This window comes from Triturus cristatus, chromosome 1_1 (assembly GCF_964204655.1).
Source record: "Triturus cristatus chromosome 1_1, aTriCri1.1, whole genome shotgun sequence".
NCBI classification, from domain to species: Eukaryota; Metazoa; Chordata; class Amphibia; order Caudata; family Salamandridae; genus Triturus; species Triturus cristatus.
The window spans coordinates 1,054,263,275-1,054,281,423 of record NC_140579.1 but is presented as its reverse complement, the minus strand read 5'-3'; the positions used below and the strand labels follow the sequence as shown (position 1 = coordinate 1,054,281,423).

At 46.7% G+C, this 18,149-nt stretch overlaps 1 protein-coding gene across 7 annotated transcripts in view; it reads left to right on the top strand.

The window, feature by feature from the left end:
- The window catches only part of DEF6 (DEF6 guanine nucleotide exchange factor), an 849,237-nt gene that overhangs the window by 245,104 nt on the left and 585,984 nt on the right, over window positions 1-18,149 (top strand). Inside the window, exons 1-2 of one of the 7 annotated variants that reach the window (XM_085651117.1) lie at window positions 11,176-11,289; window positions 12,107-12,173. The exons of 4 other annotated variants lie outside the window; for them this stretch is intronic. The gene's annotated coding sequence lies outside the window, so the exon portion shown is untranslated. Of the gene's footprint in view, window positions 1-11,175; window positions 11,290-12,106; window positions 12,174-18,149 lie in introns of those variants that run through there. 2 more of the 7 variants (XM_085651120.1, XM_085651119.1) reach the window with 2 other exon arrangements.

Genomic DNA, 18,149 nt, shown 5'->3' with positions numbered 1-18,149 from the left:
ACAGGAGGTCAGAACTAAAATAAGACGGGGGAAATCACGCCAAAAGATGCCAGGTTTAACACCATGACAGATCTCTCCATTGTGCCAAGTGCGTGTATCTGCCAGCCTCTATGAATTTACTGAGTCTTGGCATTCTATTGGCAAGTACAGGTCTTAGAGTCCCTGTCAATATTTGATGCCGCTTTGTAGCCAAATGTGGGCAGTGTTTTATGGCTCAGTCCGATATCTTTCAAAATTAGGCACTGCAAAGCCACCAAACGGTAGAGTCAGCCTTTCTCATCACAATCTCGGGTTCTTCAACCCAACACTAACCTGGTTAATAATGTGCTGAGCCTAGAAAATATGATTCCCAGGCAGTATTGGTATGTTCGTGAACAGATATAGAAATCTGGGTAGCGCTAGCATCTTGACAACTGCAATACTGGCAGCTGTAGATAGATGCAATCAAATCCATCTCACTACTTGTTGGGCTAGCTTTTCAGTCGTCTACAAGTACCCCTAAATATAGGACAGAGACCTCCGACAGGACAGAGGGTATTCTAATGCTGTTTTGGAGGTACTTTCAGTCAGCGTAAATGCCTTACTTCAGTTCATTTGGGTACCCGATCATCCTCCATATCTCGCCATGTCACGAATTATGTGCCCCAGATTATCATTAGAGTTCTTAGCGAACTGAAGGATGTCATCTACATATAACGACAAGAAAAACGTTCTTATATGCTTTTTGTAGAGCTGAGATTCCAACGGTTCTATGGCTATAGCAAAGTGTAAAGACGACAGGGGGCATCCTTGTCTTCTGCCAATTCCAAAACTAAAAGGGGCAGAAGTATGTTTACCCATTATTGTGCCTATTAGAAATGGATCAATATATAGCAGCTGACAAATTGCAAAAAATGGCTCACTAAGCCCATCCTACAGATTACTGTCAGCAGAAACGGCCACTCAAGTAAAGTGAGTGCTTTCCCCCTATCCAAAAATACCGATACAGGCCTCACCTCTGGATGGATCGAATGCATCAGTGCTTGTAGTGTGCCTAAATTGTTGGAAGTGGCTCTTCGGTGTATGAACCCTGCTTGATCCAGAAGGATCAGCTTTTCCATTAACAAGTTCAATCTGTTGGCAACTACCCATGCGAGTAACTTATTGTCCATATTGAGCAGGGAAAGTGGCCTGTATGACAGTATTTGGCATCTTTGCCCGGCTTTAAAACAGTGGATATCCCAACTTCCCTGATGATAGGTGGGAGGGAGCCCTTATCGAAGGACTCTCGATAAAGGTCCATCAGATGAGGGGCCAGAATTCCTTTCTATGTCCTAAAGAATTCACTAGTTAATCAATCAGATCCGTGGGCCCTGCTATTAGTGAAGCTATTTATTGTGCAGTTAACTTCAGCTTGTGATATTGGCTCAAACATGTACACTTGCACACCTCTTCGCAAAGTCCAATGTGATGTCCTCCAGGTATACCTCCAGTTGTGCTCCAGTATATTGCTGTACATAGGTGTATAACTCTCCGCAGTGTTCTACAAAAGGTTTCACCAGACCGCCCCTTTAGTGATTACACAATAGTTCAGGTTTGGGTTTTCTTCAATACCCAGGATAGTGTTCTGCTAGGCTTCTCTCTTACCCTGTAGATAAGTAGTTGGTCATTTTTGCCCAGGTAAGCTATCTCAAAGTCAGCTACTTTCTTGAATTGAAAGTGCAGATGGTTGTGCTCTTCAAGATCAGAGGCATTATGTGGTGCTTTGTATTCTCTTGATCAGCTAGGGCTTTCTTAAGTTTGTTCAATTGGATGTGGATAGATTTGAGGACTCCTGTTTGTTTAGTCTCTCCTATAAACCTAAAAGGTTTCCCAAACCATTGAGAAGGAGGAAACAGACTGTGTGTGTATGTCAAAAACGTTTATTGCCGTGGCAATATCCATCCAGGACACTAAGTCATTTAAGGCCCCTGAGGGGAAACACCATATTCATTGGTACAGTAAAGGGTCTGAGAGTTTACTAGTCAAAGGCACAGGGGAGTGGTCAGACAGGGTATGGGGTAGATACCCAACCGCCTGTTTCGTCAACAGCACCTCCCTTGCTGATAACCAGAAATCAATTTGGATATGTGGGTTAATGCAGTTCAAACCCCGGCCCGAGTTACACTTAATTAAAGTACTGGCGTTAAGCTGGGCCAGGTGGAAGAGCTAAGGAGACAGTTTATAAAGTGGTGCGTGCTATTACTGACCTAGCGCAGCATTTATTGATTGTGGGACTGGCGTGGTCTTTATCTGCATTGGGGTATAGAACAAAAGTTCCTGCAATTAGCACATATTAAAAACAGAGATTGTTAAAAAAAGCTAGGGGTTAGGCTTAAAGTTCTAGAGTCAAAAGTGCCTGGTGCTAAAATCAAAAAGTGCTGAATGATTGCTATGGCATCTTTACAGAAACTAGCAGACATTACCTGTATCGGATGCCAGGCAAGATGTGATGACAGGGGGGTAGGATAGGCCAAGTTCAGCACAAGCTCAACAAAGAGTGATAGACGAATGTGGCTTGTGACCACAATGTGCTGGCCGGACTCACCTAGCAACCTGCCTGTTGTGTCTTATCACTAGCAAGGAAGACAGGAAAGTTCATGTCCAAACTCATGAAGCAAATTTATGCCAGAGATGCATTCCAAAATCATCCTCCTACAACACTGAGGAGGTTGGGAGTAAGGCTACGTTTCTTAACATTGTATCCACTTTGTCCAGGAATGTTATCACACCAGAGATTACTTGGTGAGCGTCGAAGTCAACAGCTGCCTGTATCGTTCGAGTCCCTTGTTTAACCAGTAGGTGACAAAGGAACCTTCTGCCGTCGTCTGTTAACACCGGGCAGATTCAGAGCAGGTGGGGTAGATACTCCTGGAACAATTCACAAAGGCGGCACTTGCTAGGGCGAATCGTTCGTGGATGGAGAAGGTCTAGTGAGGAGAAGTTGTCCATTTGGATAGAGCAGAACTTGATTTTGTGGTGGAAGGAGAATGTGTCAGTGATGTATTTTTGCACTCCTCTTTTGTCGTAGCTCCTCAGTACAAGGTCTGGTGCTTTCTAACCATAAAGGTCCAGTGGTCCTGTTCAAAAGATTCTCAATGGAGTGCCTTGTTTAACACAAGATTGAAATGCTGGTGAGAAAAATTTGGTTCCAGCATGCTGCTCCGTTTCAGAGCTTCAAGGCGAGACCTATTGGCTATGCCACAACATCACTCAGCACCACCACAACATCACTCAGGAACACCACACCATCACTCTGTACCACCACAGCATCACTCAGCAGCGTAACAGCATCAAAACAGCATCAGTCAGGGCCACCAAAGCATCACTCAGTACCACCACACAGCATCATTCAGGGCCACCACTGCATCACTCAGGGCCAGCACAGGATCACTCAACACCACCACAGCATAAGTCAGCACCACCACAGCGTCACTCAGCAGTTCCACAGCATCACTCAGGACCACAACAGCATCACTCAGCACTACCACAGCATCAGTCAGCACCACCACATCATTACTCAGCACCACCAGCACCACCACGGCATCACTCAGGGCCACAACAGGATCACTCACCTTCACCACAGCATCACTCAAGAACACCACAACATCACTTAGTACCACCACAGCATCACTATGCGCTACCACAGCATCACTCAGCAGCACCAGAGCATCAATCGGCATCAGTCAGAACCACCACAGCATCACTCAGGGCCACCACAGCATCACTCAGGGCCAGCACAGCATCACTCAGGGCCAGCACAGCATCACTCAACGCCACTGCTGCATAACTCAAGGCCAGCACAGCATCACTCAACGACCCCACAGCATCACTCAGTGCTTCTTACACATTTTAATTACAACTTCTCAGAGTGCTGCACAGCAACCGCACTTCTCTACAGCACAGCTTAGAAACATTGGCAAAGTCAATAGCGCTACATAAACACTTAAAAGGCCCCCCAATGCATAGCCAATAGGTCTCACCTTTGGGACATTATAAGTGTTTAGTTATCCAGCACAATATCCTTCAATTAAACAACATCAAGTGTTGCATGGCTAACCCCAAAAGCGAAACCTATTGGCTATGCCAATGCTTGTTCTTTTTGCTGTGTGAATTCGCTGAACTAGGTAAATAACTGCTTGCTTGTTTTATTTTATGTCAGTATTTTGCAGCTTTGCACTTTTGTCTGCTGAACAGTAATTTTACAGGGCTGGGGAAACGATCTGGGTTCTCTAAAGTCAGCTGATGGGGCAGGGTCCTTTTTTCGGACAAGGCTTGCAGACGCAGACTCAGTAGCTTAGTTGCATACTGACTTACTTTCTCATGTTGCACAAGGGGGGCCAAGCAGGATAAGCAATGGTATGTTACAGGAGGGCGTAATTTCAGGAGGCTGCCGTGCTGCCGTATGGTGGAGGTTGCCAAAAAACCGAAGGGAAGGCTGGACTGAACTGGAGAAAACAGGGAGAGGAGACTGGAAGGGAAGGAGGCAGAAAGGGAGCGTGCTGCTGCACTACCGCCCTGTCACCCTACCTCCGATCCCAAATGACCTTAAGCTATCTCTGGAGATCTTCCATAGGCTCCAATGTGCTCCAGTGTCAATGGTTCTCCAAGGGCATGTGCCACTTATGGCAGCCGCTGTGGACGCTGCAGCCTGTCAGAATGTGCAGTGGCTTTTTGTTCACACAGGAGGTGCAGGCTGCGGGCTTACTTGCAGGGTTACTTATGGGCGGGCTACCAGTATACGTTTGCTGGTCCTGGAGTCAAGCAAGGCTCACTGAAACTCTGTAAGCTGCACCCAGTTCCTATCTGGGCCGCTTCTGCCAGGTCTGGGGCACAAACTCAGCAATGGCTGACTACAGCCACTGCACTTGCCCACAGTTAGCCCCTGTTGTCAGCTCCGTTCGGTGCAGGGAACCAGCTCCTGTGCGGAAAATTCCTTGGTTCTTGATGCGGCTCGGAGCAGGGGAGCAAAGGAGGCGGGACTCGAGGCAGGCGGTGAGAGCACAGTGCACCCACCTCTCCCACACCTCGTGCCCCCTCGGTTCATTTCGGCGACCAGTGGTCTCGGTGTTATGTTATATTATGTCTCAGTGGTCACGGCGGCCGTGGCCTTCCCTAGTAGCCTGATGGTGGGGACCACAAGTAGAGTCCACTGAGAAAACACGGCAAGCCCCGCTTCAACCATCGGCTAGCTCCCCGGCTTTCTGATTCCTCTCCTCTGCTTCTTTCCACTTGTGACTGCCAAGCCATTTATAAGTGTGGCACAGCAATCATGCAAAGTCCCAGAGACGTAGACATATCTCACTGATGGGTAAGTGTGTACATACTTAGGTTTGACTAACAGTGTCCGTCGTATCAAGAGCTCCATATCTTCACCACCAGACCTAAGATTCAAGGTAATTTGAATGCCCCCATTGGTCTACAAAAGTTTGCGCTCTTTTGTAAGCTCTATATAGATCTGATTCAAGCTGGTAAGCACAACACCTTATTCCGTGACGTGTTCCAAGACCGGCCACTTCTCTTTGGGACTATTCAGCTCCTTTATATACTAATCAAACATTTTAATGGTGCACTCAATAGTCACATATGGGTAATAAACATATAAGTGTGCACCGATTTCCAGTTGTATAAGAAGACAGAATGTAATCTTGGCAGACGTGATTAGAGCATGTCCCTGTCCCTGCTCTGAGGTATACCTGTGGCATCCAGACCATGGTGGTGGAAAAGCTGTTTTTCCCAGCCTGGGCAGGTATGTAGGATAACTCAGGCCCATGGCAGGATGTTTTTCTACCTATGTCCCTGGTATCCCTGGAAAGTAGTGGGGGAGTGGCCCCATAAGAGGTTCATTGTCAGTCCCCAGATGCCCATTGACTGCAATCTTGGCAATGAGCTTTCACCGGTGAGAAAAGAGCTGGGTGGGACAGGCACTCTAAAAACACAGATTTCTGGGGAGGATCCTTAATTCAGTGGTTACCTGATCTAGGAGAAAAACACCCTAAGACTTACCCCTGGCGAGTCGACTTGAGACCCGGAGGGACTGTCTGCACTGTCACTGAGAGAGAGGGCAGGAGACCTGCCCCAGATAGACCCCTACATGACAGTCAAAAGTGTGTCATCCCTGAAGGGGGGCTGTGGTACCCTCCTGAAAGTCCTGGACTACCAGGCATCTCTTCATTGTCAGGGTACCAACCCTGAACTGAGACACCAGTGTTGGGATACCACCTTGAGGTGGCAGAAGGGTGTCTTATCACCTCTAAGGAACCCACTCTGGAGGTGAAACCTGCACTGTCTGGCAATCGATGGCCAGGGGCCTGGCTCTTGACACTAACAGATGTCAGTGACCACTGATGGTTACTGTACTTGTGGCAGAGGTTTTCCTAGGTTGGGGACAGAAGTCCGGCTTAGTTAACAGAGTGGGCCACATCACCTTGTTGACCACGATGGTACTAGCTGCATAGTGGGATGCATCTGTGAGCAAGCTAAGTTTAGTAGCTTAACGGATGGGGCCTGCAGATGAAGAGAAGCCCTCTCTATGAGGCAGCTCAGTGGCTCAGGAGGATGGTGACAGTAGGGGGTACAGATAGGTTCAGAGGTGCATGGAAAAGGCAAGTGCCACTGCTGAAGAGGTAAATTGTTGATATTCTATCGCCTGAGCAGGGAAGCCCACCCAAGTATTGATTAGTCTACACTACCTTTTTGCTGGAGAGTGAGCTGGCTGTGCTGGAAATTTGCCCTTTCTGCAGGGTCATCCTGATTTTTTGCCTTTTTGCTGAATCTTCTTTTTGCTGGACATAGAAGTCTGTGCACTTTAACCCTGCTAACCAGCGGTAAAATGCATGCGCTCCTCCTTTCAACATGGTAAAATTGGTATACTCCTTATTGGCATATTTAACTTACCTATAAAGTCCCTAGTATATAGTATTGAGTTGTACTTGGGGCCAGTAAGTTAAATATCACAAGTGGACTGCAGCACTCATTGTGCCATCCACTACAGTGAAAATGTAAACATGGCTGCTGGCCTGCCACTAATAGCCTGGCTGTGCAGGTTTAACTGCACATTTGACAAAATAATGTCTCTTGAGCGGGATAAACCTTCCTTATAAATATTATGAAGCACACCCTAACAGGTGTGTAAGGGCATTAAGATCTGAAATTCAGATCTCCCATCTTCCCCCTCCTCCATTCTTGTCCCACCACTAATACCAAGATACTACAGTCAGCCAGTGATACTTATCGCTCTGACCTCCAGAGAGGAACTGCTCCCCTTTTGATGAACCATATATATTCTTAGGAGCACAGGAACAGGACCTCGTAAAATAACCAGCTCTCTTGTCCCCCCTTTTGATTATACGCTTATACACAGCAGACCTGCCGAGGGACGTTTTGTTACCCCTTCATGAACTAACGATTCACCATCACCACCCTTCACACTCCATTCTGTGAGTACACGACTCACACAACTGAAAGACCTCCCCTATCCTCGCCTCTTGATCACCTAACCATGGACAACCAAGACTTGAGCTTCACTGATGATATGGTGTCAGAAATTCTACGTGCCCCTTCTCTATTACATAATGATGGCAGTAATCCATCCTGCAGCATCTCAGCCGACTGGAACTCTATAGCCAACCAAAAGAAACTACAGACGAAGATAGCGCTCCACGGCGCCATGATGACGGAATACCTAAGGGCAAATATAGCCCCCAACGGACTCTCGGTCACTAACGCACCAAGAATCTTTCTGGAAGACATTGGCTTCAGAAAAGAATGTTCCCTGGTAGCCTGGAAGTGCACCAGGGACTGGCTCATACTGATCATCAACACAGCCAAACGTTTGGCAGACAAACTACTCATCGAGATAACGATTGCAGAGAAAAATTTAAAAGCCTCAATTAATATCACAGCCTTCAAAAGCAGATTAGCAGAATCAACTCTGAGATGGACGATCATAAGAACCACCTGATGCGACAAAAGATCTCAAAGCTGCAAAAAGATATCAAGAAGTTTGATAAGGAAAGAATATATCCATACACAAAGGAAGACTATCAAATACCCAGTGGCGAAGACTCATCAGATGGGAGTTCAGTCGAGAGCAGACCACGCTCCAACTCGAACAGCAGTACGTCGAGTAATGACAGCCGATCCAGCTTCAAGAAGAATTGGGGACCACCACAACCACCCCCTTTGTTTGGCTATCCAATGAACCCCTACTACGGCCAACAACCACCATGGAACCCTATGTACCACATGCCTCCACCGATGTACCATTTCAACCAGCAACAACAACCTTTTTTAGGACGGGGCAGGGGAAGAGGCAGAAGACGAGACGGACAATCCAAACAAGTCCATTGGCAAGATCCACCAGCCCCCCAACAACAAGAACGAATGGAACTGAGGAGCAGGAAGAACAGGACCAAGTAGTCAATCTTTCTACTAGAACTTTAACCCCAGCTGAAAAAAAGAGTACTCAACAGGGGCCTAGGGTTTGTACCCACACCAAAACTGGACCGATTCCTTCTGCATAAAGAATTATACAACTTCTTTAGGAAGTTACGACTGCGAGCCTTCTTCCAAGACAAACTGTCTCAGGAAACCACCGATAGCGGATTACGTTCTCCTTCGACCTTCACACCACACGATGGCATCACCCCACACGAGATTCTGACGTTTGAACAAACCGTTATCAAAGAAGTGGGAAACATCACTGAAGAATCCCAGTACAACAACCTACCGGCTATCGAGAGGGCGGCTATAAAATCTCTGAATGAAGATACCACCATCACTATCAAACCAGAAGACAAGGGAGGAGCCATTGTCCTATTGGACACATCAGATTATGACCTGGAATGTCTCTGTCAACTCTCCCAAGACAAATACTACACTAAGATTAAAGGAGATCCGACAGGGAGAATAATGACAAGGATAAGATCTATCGTTGAATCAGCAGAAACACAAGGATGGATCACCAAGAATGAGGCAGAATTCTTGGTGAATTCACAACCCAGAACCCCTGCCTTCTATACTCTACCCAAAATTCATAAGGGAGTTAATCCACCCCCAGGATGCTCCATTGTCTCGGGAATCGTATCACTACTAGAACCTCTTAGCAAGTTCTGCGACCACTTCCTCCGCCCCTTGGTGAAAAGAATACCATCATACCTACAAGACACCAGAGACATGCTCAACCTACTAACTGACACTCCTACTAATGGAGATATCAATCTTTTGATGACATTGGATGTGGAGGCCCTCTACATGAATATTCCTCAAACAGAGACACTCAGGGTTATAGAAGAACTCCTCCTCAAAGAAGAATGGGAGTCCAAAACCCCAGTGTCCTTCATAATGGAATGTGCCACCATAGCCATGTGTGAGAACTTCTTCCAATTCAAGGACCAATTTTTCCACCAGACCCAGGGAACTTCTATGGGCAGTACATTTGCGCCGATCCTAGCCTGTCTCTATGTCGCAGAATTTGAACGCCTCCACATAACAGATAATAACACCTACGCCAACAACATCATCCTTTGGAAACATTATATAGACGACCTCCTTATTTTGTGGAAGGGAGACACCGAGTCTTGTGACAGGTTTTTCACATGGGTCAACTCCCTGGACCCCTATCTGAAATTTACCCGGTCTACTTCACCTACTGCGATCCACTTTCTGGACCTTACCATTACTCTACGGAACGCCATCCTCTCCACACATACTTACAAGAAACCGACGGACCGGAATAGCCTACTGCAGTATGGAAGTCACCACCCCAAAGCCCTGAGGGACAACTTACCCTTCGGCCAATTCCTGCGCCTCCGTAGAAACTGTGGCACGACTGCTGACTACAAAAAGGAGGCCATTACTTTAAGCAACCATCTTAGAGCCCGACACTACCCCGACACCATTATCAAGAGATCGAATAAAAGAGCCCTCAATAATAATCGAGAGTCTCTTTTAGAACCAAAAGTAAATAAGACGGATGAAACACTAACATGTGTGACCACCTACACATCAGAATCAAACAAAATCCAGAGGATTATCACAAAAAATTGGAAGATTCTCACCACGGACGAACTGTCATTACCTAAACCAAGATTTGCAAACAAACGAACTAACAATCTACGTGATATGTTGGTGCACACACGTCCAAAAACTACCAAACTGTACACCCAGGGTACCCTATGGGGAACATTGCCAGTACGAGGACACTACCCCTGTGGCGAATGTGGAGTATGCAACCTTACTAAGGTAACTAAAGAACTTACCCTGGAAACAGGAAAAGTTTGGACCCAAAAGAACCACACGAACTGTAATTCAAAAAACTGTGTCTACCTGATCACTTGTCCATGCAACTTGCGATACATTGGTATGACCACACGTCCTGTAAAAACAAGAATCATGGAACACCGAAGCAACATACGGTGTGGAAAATCTACCACTAAAATGAGTACTCATTACATTACGCACCAACATGGACTCAACAAACTACTGGACAGTCCTCGAAAGCAACCCCACATGGTCTTGCCAAAAAAAATTCGAAACCGAACAAAGATGGATTTTCCGCCTTTCTACACAAGATAGGGGCCTCAACGATGACATCCCGTAGTCAGAGATTAACTAAAACCTACAAAACCAAGCCCGTGCCTCCAACACCCCCTACCTTTACTTCTGAATCAATATGATTTACTCACTCACCACTATTTCAGTATTATTGACCACAGATAACCCGAGGGTAAAGAGTAGTTGTGCCTGACCCCACGACCTATGCAGACACCACAATCCTGTCCTTCCCTGGTTCCCCCCCCCCCCCCCAGTACCATGCCCTATGCTGGTCGGTATTGACATATATTTTTGCACCATGGCTTTTATCCATTAGCCATTCTGCTCTATATATATTTTTTAGCTACCAGCATTCACTTCACTTTATTAACACTCTGTTAGGAAGTGTCTGCTAAGGCTCCCATTGTGTGCCTTTATTTATTTATTTCCGGTTCTTCTAATATGCGGGGCAATTTTAATTATCCCTCCTGGATTTGTACATCACCACTGTGCTGTTTTTGCCCCGTTATGCAGCCCTGATCTTACACACTGTCATGAGTCTGTCTTCACATAGTCAGGCTTCTCTTGTCGGGTCAAGATGGCGGCCCCGCGGGTAATCTCGCGCGACTTCGGCGCGTCTCCACGGTTTAAGACTTCGGACAGAGCACAGACGCGGTAATATCCAGGTGATGAGCAGATACGCTGGTTCCACGGCGAGCCCGCACCCACACACGGGTAAGTCCTTTGCTCCCTCTCACGCCGCTCTTCCCTTTGTGAGCCGTTTTCTGCCCGTATTTTTAACCCCTTTTTAATATCTTTCACTATTTCGTCGGCCGTTGCATGACAACAGACTCGACGTCCCATTCTGTTTACACGGCATGGCTTCCCGCCACCTATAACCCGAGTCCAGGCACTCCACCACTACTGTGTACTAGAGTACGCTGATGGCCCTAGATACGCGTTTCAGTGGGTTTACAAGTCGGTAACGTACTCCGATCTCTAGGAGCACGTTACCACATATAGCCCCATAGTATTCACCGCTGCTTTGACATGTGTTGCCTGTGTGAGCATATGGCCTAACATTATGATATGACATATTCACGTGTGCGCCCCTAGAGACGCTGGCATATACCCTTTGTACGTAGAGAGACACTAACAGCGCTATCACTATATGCATGTCACCGCCGGTATCTCACACACGGCTCACACTTGTGGCGTATGCATGCACAACAGTCCCTCATCCTCTGATTACTTCAGGACGTAGTTGTATTGCATGGCTCCCGGGCTTCCACACTTATACCGCGTGTGATATGGATTACCAGGTTGCCTCCATGATGTATCTTGGCATATGCACACCCAGCCCTTCACCCATATCCAGTGTGGGTTTTCACAATCCCTTGTCTTTGCTGAATTTTCTCACGATCCTTTACATTAAGACAGATATGCACAATGCTGCATGATACCTTGCACACACTCACTTAACCCTGGAGTAACACGCCTACTTGTAGTCCGTATTTCTATCTGTAATCTGGATCTAACCCTTTTCATCTAGTGGGCTTGTTCCAGTAGTCGGGTCGTCTCTCCCCCACCTATGAGGCCTCCCACTCTGCTTTGCTGAGGTAAGAATTGGTTGTAAGTCACCATCGATCTACCCTTGCGTAAGAACCGTGCTGGATCCACCTCAAAGATCCTAGAATATTGTTTTATAATACTGTTTTCACTCTCTCCACACACGTTAGTTCATGTATACTTTTCTTTTACGAATTGTTGTCAGCGAAGACAAATAATCCGCTGTTTTAACATGGGTTCCTTACCCATCCTGATCATTTTGAAAAGCCTTACCTCAACCAGTTGTTGATGGTATCCCCTTTCCCCTTCCTTCTTTTTGTCTCATTCTAGGTGGAGCCTCTGTACAAGAACCCTGAACTAGGGACTTGAACCTATTAGGGGTAGATCCCACTCTGTCTGACCGGAGGTCACCACATACATTGATCTGCCTCTGGTCCCGAAGAAGTGTCGCTCTCTCGGAGCAGTGATGACACGAAACATGTTGACCCCAGTCAACTACAGGCTACCCTAATACCTTGACTCATTGCAGTAGCCTCACTGGTTTTACTTGGTCCCAGCCCCAACACTCTAATAAAAGAATTAACAGTGCCAGGGCCTATTTTAATCACATTTTCACTTGTATCAGGAGATATTGAATTCCTCAACCCACATACACTCTTCACAAACGGCGTTCTCAGATCAGAAGATCTCAGACAAAGATGCCACCAGGCCCGTTGGACATTGCAGCGCCGGTCCGACGAGGAGCGCCCAATGATGAATTATGACACCCTAACAGGTGTGTGAGGGCATCAAGATCTGAAATTCAGATCTCCCATCTTCCCCCTCCTCCGTTCTTGTCCCACCACTAATACCAAGATACTACAGGCAGCCAGTGATACTTATCACTCTGACCTCCAGAGAGGAACTGCTCCCCTTTTGATGAACCATATATATTCTTAGGAGAACAGGACCTCTTAAAATAACCAGCTCTCTTGTCCCCCCTTTTGATTATACGCACCCCTAAGTGGGTCTTATTGCTCATATGGCAGGGTGAATGGTATTTAAAAATAGGACATATAAAAGTTCAATGTTAAACATGTCCTTACAATGACTTTCACCTCAAAGCAATTTTCATTGTAGCAAGGCTGGGTGTTCCATTGGAAAATACAGGAATGCAATATTAAATTAAAATACTGTTTATTAAATTTTACTCTATTGTTCTAATTTGTTTTTGGGATTTTTATTGTTTTGCATTTCAACTGCATTACTGTTTTAATACTGCAGAAATACTTTACACATTACCTCTAAGTTAAGTGTGTCTGCTCTGTGCCATAGCTACCAAAGGACTAGGCTCAAAGTAATTTAGTGAATTTCAGGGTTTCCCCTGACAAGGATTGTTATTATACTTGAGGTGGGTACTTACCCCCTCAACTAATAACCACATTTCGTACTTTATCTTTAGATATTAGGAGTGTTTGTGGGATATTGTAGTTGTGCACTTTAAATATTGCGGGAGGGAGATTATCTTCTGCCACCAAACTCAAAATCAACCGCTAAGTTCCTCAGAGTCCCACCCCATACCTTGTGCACTGACTGGGTAGCAGTCGAGAGGGTGATCCAGGCTTTTGTTATGTTATGTTTTGTATATTTGTATAGCACACAACTCACCCAGGAGCTGAAGCAGGAGCTGTACAGGCCAAGCCACGTTTGGGGGTAGATGAAGAGTGAGGTCTCAGTTTCTTGCAGAATTCAAGAACTGAGGAGGAGACTCTAATGTGCAGGGTCAGGTCGTTACATGCTTTAGGAGTGAGGTAGGAGAAGGCAGGCTTGCTGGATCTGGTTCTGTATATGGGGGTAGTGGGTGACTAGGAGTCTGGCTGAACGGAGGCATCTAGTAGGTTTGTGGAAGGTTATATACTTGTTGATGTATGTTAGGCCAATATCGTGTGAGGCTCTGTATGTATGCGAGAGGAGTTTGAAGAGTGCTTGTTTGTGGATTGGGAGCCAATACAGCAGCTCTTTGAGGTGCAGAGTGATGTGAGCGTGAGGTGGGAGTTTGAGGGTGAGCCTAGCAATTGATTTTTGTATGGTCTGGAGTCTTCAGGTCCTGTTAAATGATGATTCCTGCATAAATTACATTGCTCTAGTGCAGCTTGCTGGTTGATGACACTTTGGGTGATGGTTCTGTTAGTGTTGGTGGGGAACCATTTGAATATCTTCTTGGGCATAGAGTGTGTGGAAGCAGAAGGCGGAGAGTAAATGTATCACCCGGGTGTCCTTTCAAGCCCATTTCTCTGTCCCCTCATTACCTATTATCAAATGGGTAAATCTATAGTATGAGGTGATATCAGTTAAACTGACCCCCCCCCCTCATAAATGGACGTAAAACATTTTGCTAAAGCTAATCTGGGAGTCCCTTGATTCCAGGGAAAGCTTCCTGTTTAGGAATTAGGTCTTCCAAAGAAATTGTGTAGGATTTCAAATAAGAAACTCTGAAGCTGGTAGAGTAGTCGTAGAAAATCGATCTTGAATACGGCTGCTCTTCCCATTAAAGGTAGAAGAGGTAAGAGGGGACCAGAAAGTATTATCACGCTGTAGTCTGTCTTTTTTTGTGTGGATATTTTACTGCCACGTGTGATGTATAGTAATGTGTGTGAGAAAGTGTCATCTTTCTTGCATGGTATGCCCCACTTTTTGCTGAATTGCTGAATGTACTTTGACTGAGTGTGCCCTGGGCTCTTGCCAATCAGGTGCCAAGGGCCTATGTTCCTTCCCTAAAAGCTGTGCTGAAACCTAAAACCCAAATTGGCAAGCCCTGGCCACATGTCAGCCCCTGGTAAATGGTACACTAGGTACCCAGGGCCTTGTGACCAGGGAAGGCCTCTAAGGGTGGCAGCACTTATTGTGCCACTCTTAGAGGCCCTGTGCCCTGACCCAAACACACTGCCCTTGCAGGCTGAGTGTCTGGGTATAGAACAAAACAGTCGACATGGCACACATCCCTGTGTGCCATGCCCACAACATGCACTGCCCTACATCAGCCACCCCTCTAGCTGGGTGCCCTATGCCAGTGGTGTGGGTACAGGAGCATGAGCAGTGCTGCCATTTAAGTGTATATGGTGCTGGGAGATCGTCAAACACGAACTCCACAGCACCATGATGGCTCCACTGAAGACTGAGAAGTTTGGTATCAAACGTCTCAGCATATTAAACCCGCACTGATGCCAGTGCAGGATTTAATGTACAATGCACGACAGAGGCCATCTTAGAGATGCCCCCTGAACCTAGCCTACAATCCACGTCTGGTCTGAGGGGCTGCCTAGGCTGCCACACAGCAGACATGTTGCTGGACCCCTGGGTAGAGAACCATCCGCTCTCCTGGGCCTTCAACAATGCACATCCTGGGCGAGGTGCTAGGTCTCCTCCCCCATGATGGGCAGGGGAAACTTCAAAGGCAGGCCGCCTTTGTGAGCTTCTCCAGGCCACTTGCTGTACTCAGCAACTGGCCCCTACCGGTTCTAAACCCCCACTCTGGCGGGAAGACTGGCTGGAAACCCCAAGGAAGGACCGGGGGTGTGCCAGTCTCTGCCAACCCACCCCTCAGGTGGGGGAGGCGAGGTGAAGCACATCTCCGGGCTATCGCCATCTTGAAGATTGGGAGCCCTGCCCAATCAGGACTAGGCCACTGCCCCCCTCCCACAGGAGTGGCAGGATAGGGGGTGTACCCACCCCAGGGCAGGGACCCAGTGGTCCCTGCCCTTTACCTACCTGTAACGCCCCTAAATTTAGTATTTAGGGGCACCCTGAACCTTCCTTGGATCCAGATTCCGAAACAGCAAAGAAGATCAAGAAGAAAGAAGACCTGCCGTGCAGCTGCTAAAAAGAGGACACCAACTGCTTTGGCCCCAGCCCTACCGGACTGTCGACCCTCGAACCTGCTCCTGCTAAATCCCGGCATCTCCTGTGGCCAGCAACCTCACAAACCCGGAGGACCTTGTGACTCCGAGCATCTGGGACTCCCACAAGCAGTGGCACTGCTCAAAGCAAGTAACTGACGCCTGGCATCAGCCAGGAACAGCGATCCCTGCACACTCTGCATCCGCCAAGCTTGGTCTGTGCTGGAGTGGACAAAGACCACAATGACATCCCACCCGGCGACTGTGACGCCGAATCCGGCACCCAAGGACCCACCTCGACGCTCCTGACTACTCCTGCAGCCTCAGAACCAGGGACCACCCCAACCGCGATCAACAGAGGGTAAGATTTCCCAGCACCAAAAGGCGCCCTGTGGCCCCCTGTGCCCAACTCCTGGGTACCTACCTAGCCTCCAACTACCCAACTTGCCTCTCAAAGTGGTGGTCGCACCTGAAGAATTCATCATCCCCGAGCTTGCAGCCTTTGTTCGTTCTTGAGCTTCTCCATTGCAATCCATTGAGCGCCTGACTGCTCAAATGCACCCTGCACCCAGCCGCCAGAGTGCCCCTGGATGTGCAACCTCTACTCCTACCTACTTCCCCATTTGCCCTGAGCAAGTGACCAGGAGCCCAGCTCGCACAGTCAGCAGCCACCAACCAAGGGCCCCCTGCCTTCCCTAGGATAACATTGGGCCTAACTCACTCTGCACCCGGCTGCCCCTGTGCCGCTGAGGGTGTAACAACTGTACTTACCTGACCCTGGGAGACCCCAGAGTCTATGCCCAGAACCTTAACTCTGCCAGTCGAGTACTTACCCAAAAGCCGATAACTCACTTTTCTTCCATGGGGTAACATTGACTGGTTTCACTTGAAATTTGTGTGGCGTATCTAAACTTTAAAATATTCACCTAAAATCAACCGAGTAACGAAAACTGAAATACTCACCTGTTATTAGAAGAGATCCCAGTGCTGGATCTTGATACCCAGCACTGACCCTGAAAAGTAATTACAAACCTTACTTACTGTGAAATTTCTTCTAAGTGTAGATTTTTGCAAACTACAAATATTCTTTAAAAATCGTACCAACTGTGAAAACGTAATTACTTACCTGTTTTTAGATGGTTGTCCCAGTACTGAGCCTAGGAGCCCAGCACTGGATTACAAAAGTAACAAACATACTTTACCGGTAACTTGAACTTTCTCCCATAGGACGCCATTAACTTTTTCTGTGAAATTTCTTCTGTCGATTTGGCAAACTTACAAATATTCGTTAATCGCCTGTATTACCTAAATGCATTCCATCAACTGCTTACAGGTGGTATACTAGTGCTGGATCCAGGATCCAACACTGAACCCGAAAAAGTAACCATAACCCCACTTACCTGCTAAGTGAATTTCCTCCCATAGGATAACATTGGTAATTTGATTAGAAAAAGTATCTAAGTGTCAACCTTTAAAATTCCAAAATATTGCTTAAAAATCACAACACTAACTAAAACGTATTTACTAGTTTCCAAATACTGTCCCAGGACTGAATCTAGGATCCAGTCCTGGAGTTAGAAAAGTAATCCTGAAAGTAATCAATTGCATTTAACTTAAAATACCCATTGAGCTCAATGTATTATTGTGTTTGAAATTGTGTTGCCTATTGCAACAAACTGTAACTATTGCATTCAAAAGTCAAGTGCCTATTGCAAAGTATTTAACTAAAGCATCTCATTCTGAGAGAGTATATTTTGATACCTATTGTTGGTTCTAAAATAAAACAACCATATATTTTTATATACAAACCATTGGCCTAGAGTTCAGTTCTTGTGTGTGAGACCATTTGCTGACTGAGTGTTCAACAAATGCTTTACACTGTCCTCTAATACTGCCTTACTGTTCGACCAAGCTACCACTTTAGAGAGTAAGGTTGTATCTAACTTTAGCCTCTGCCAAACCTCTGGGGACTGTGGACTCTGTACACACTACCTATTTGGGAACAGTATATACAGAGCCACTTTCCTACAATGTGTAGTTGTAGAGCGCTGCTTGTCACTCATGAGGGTATACAGGCATGACCATGTCTTCAATCGCATGTGTTTGGTATTTAAAACTCTCCCTATTCTCCAGTAGGCTTTCTGACAATCA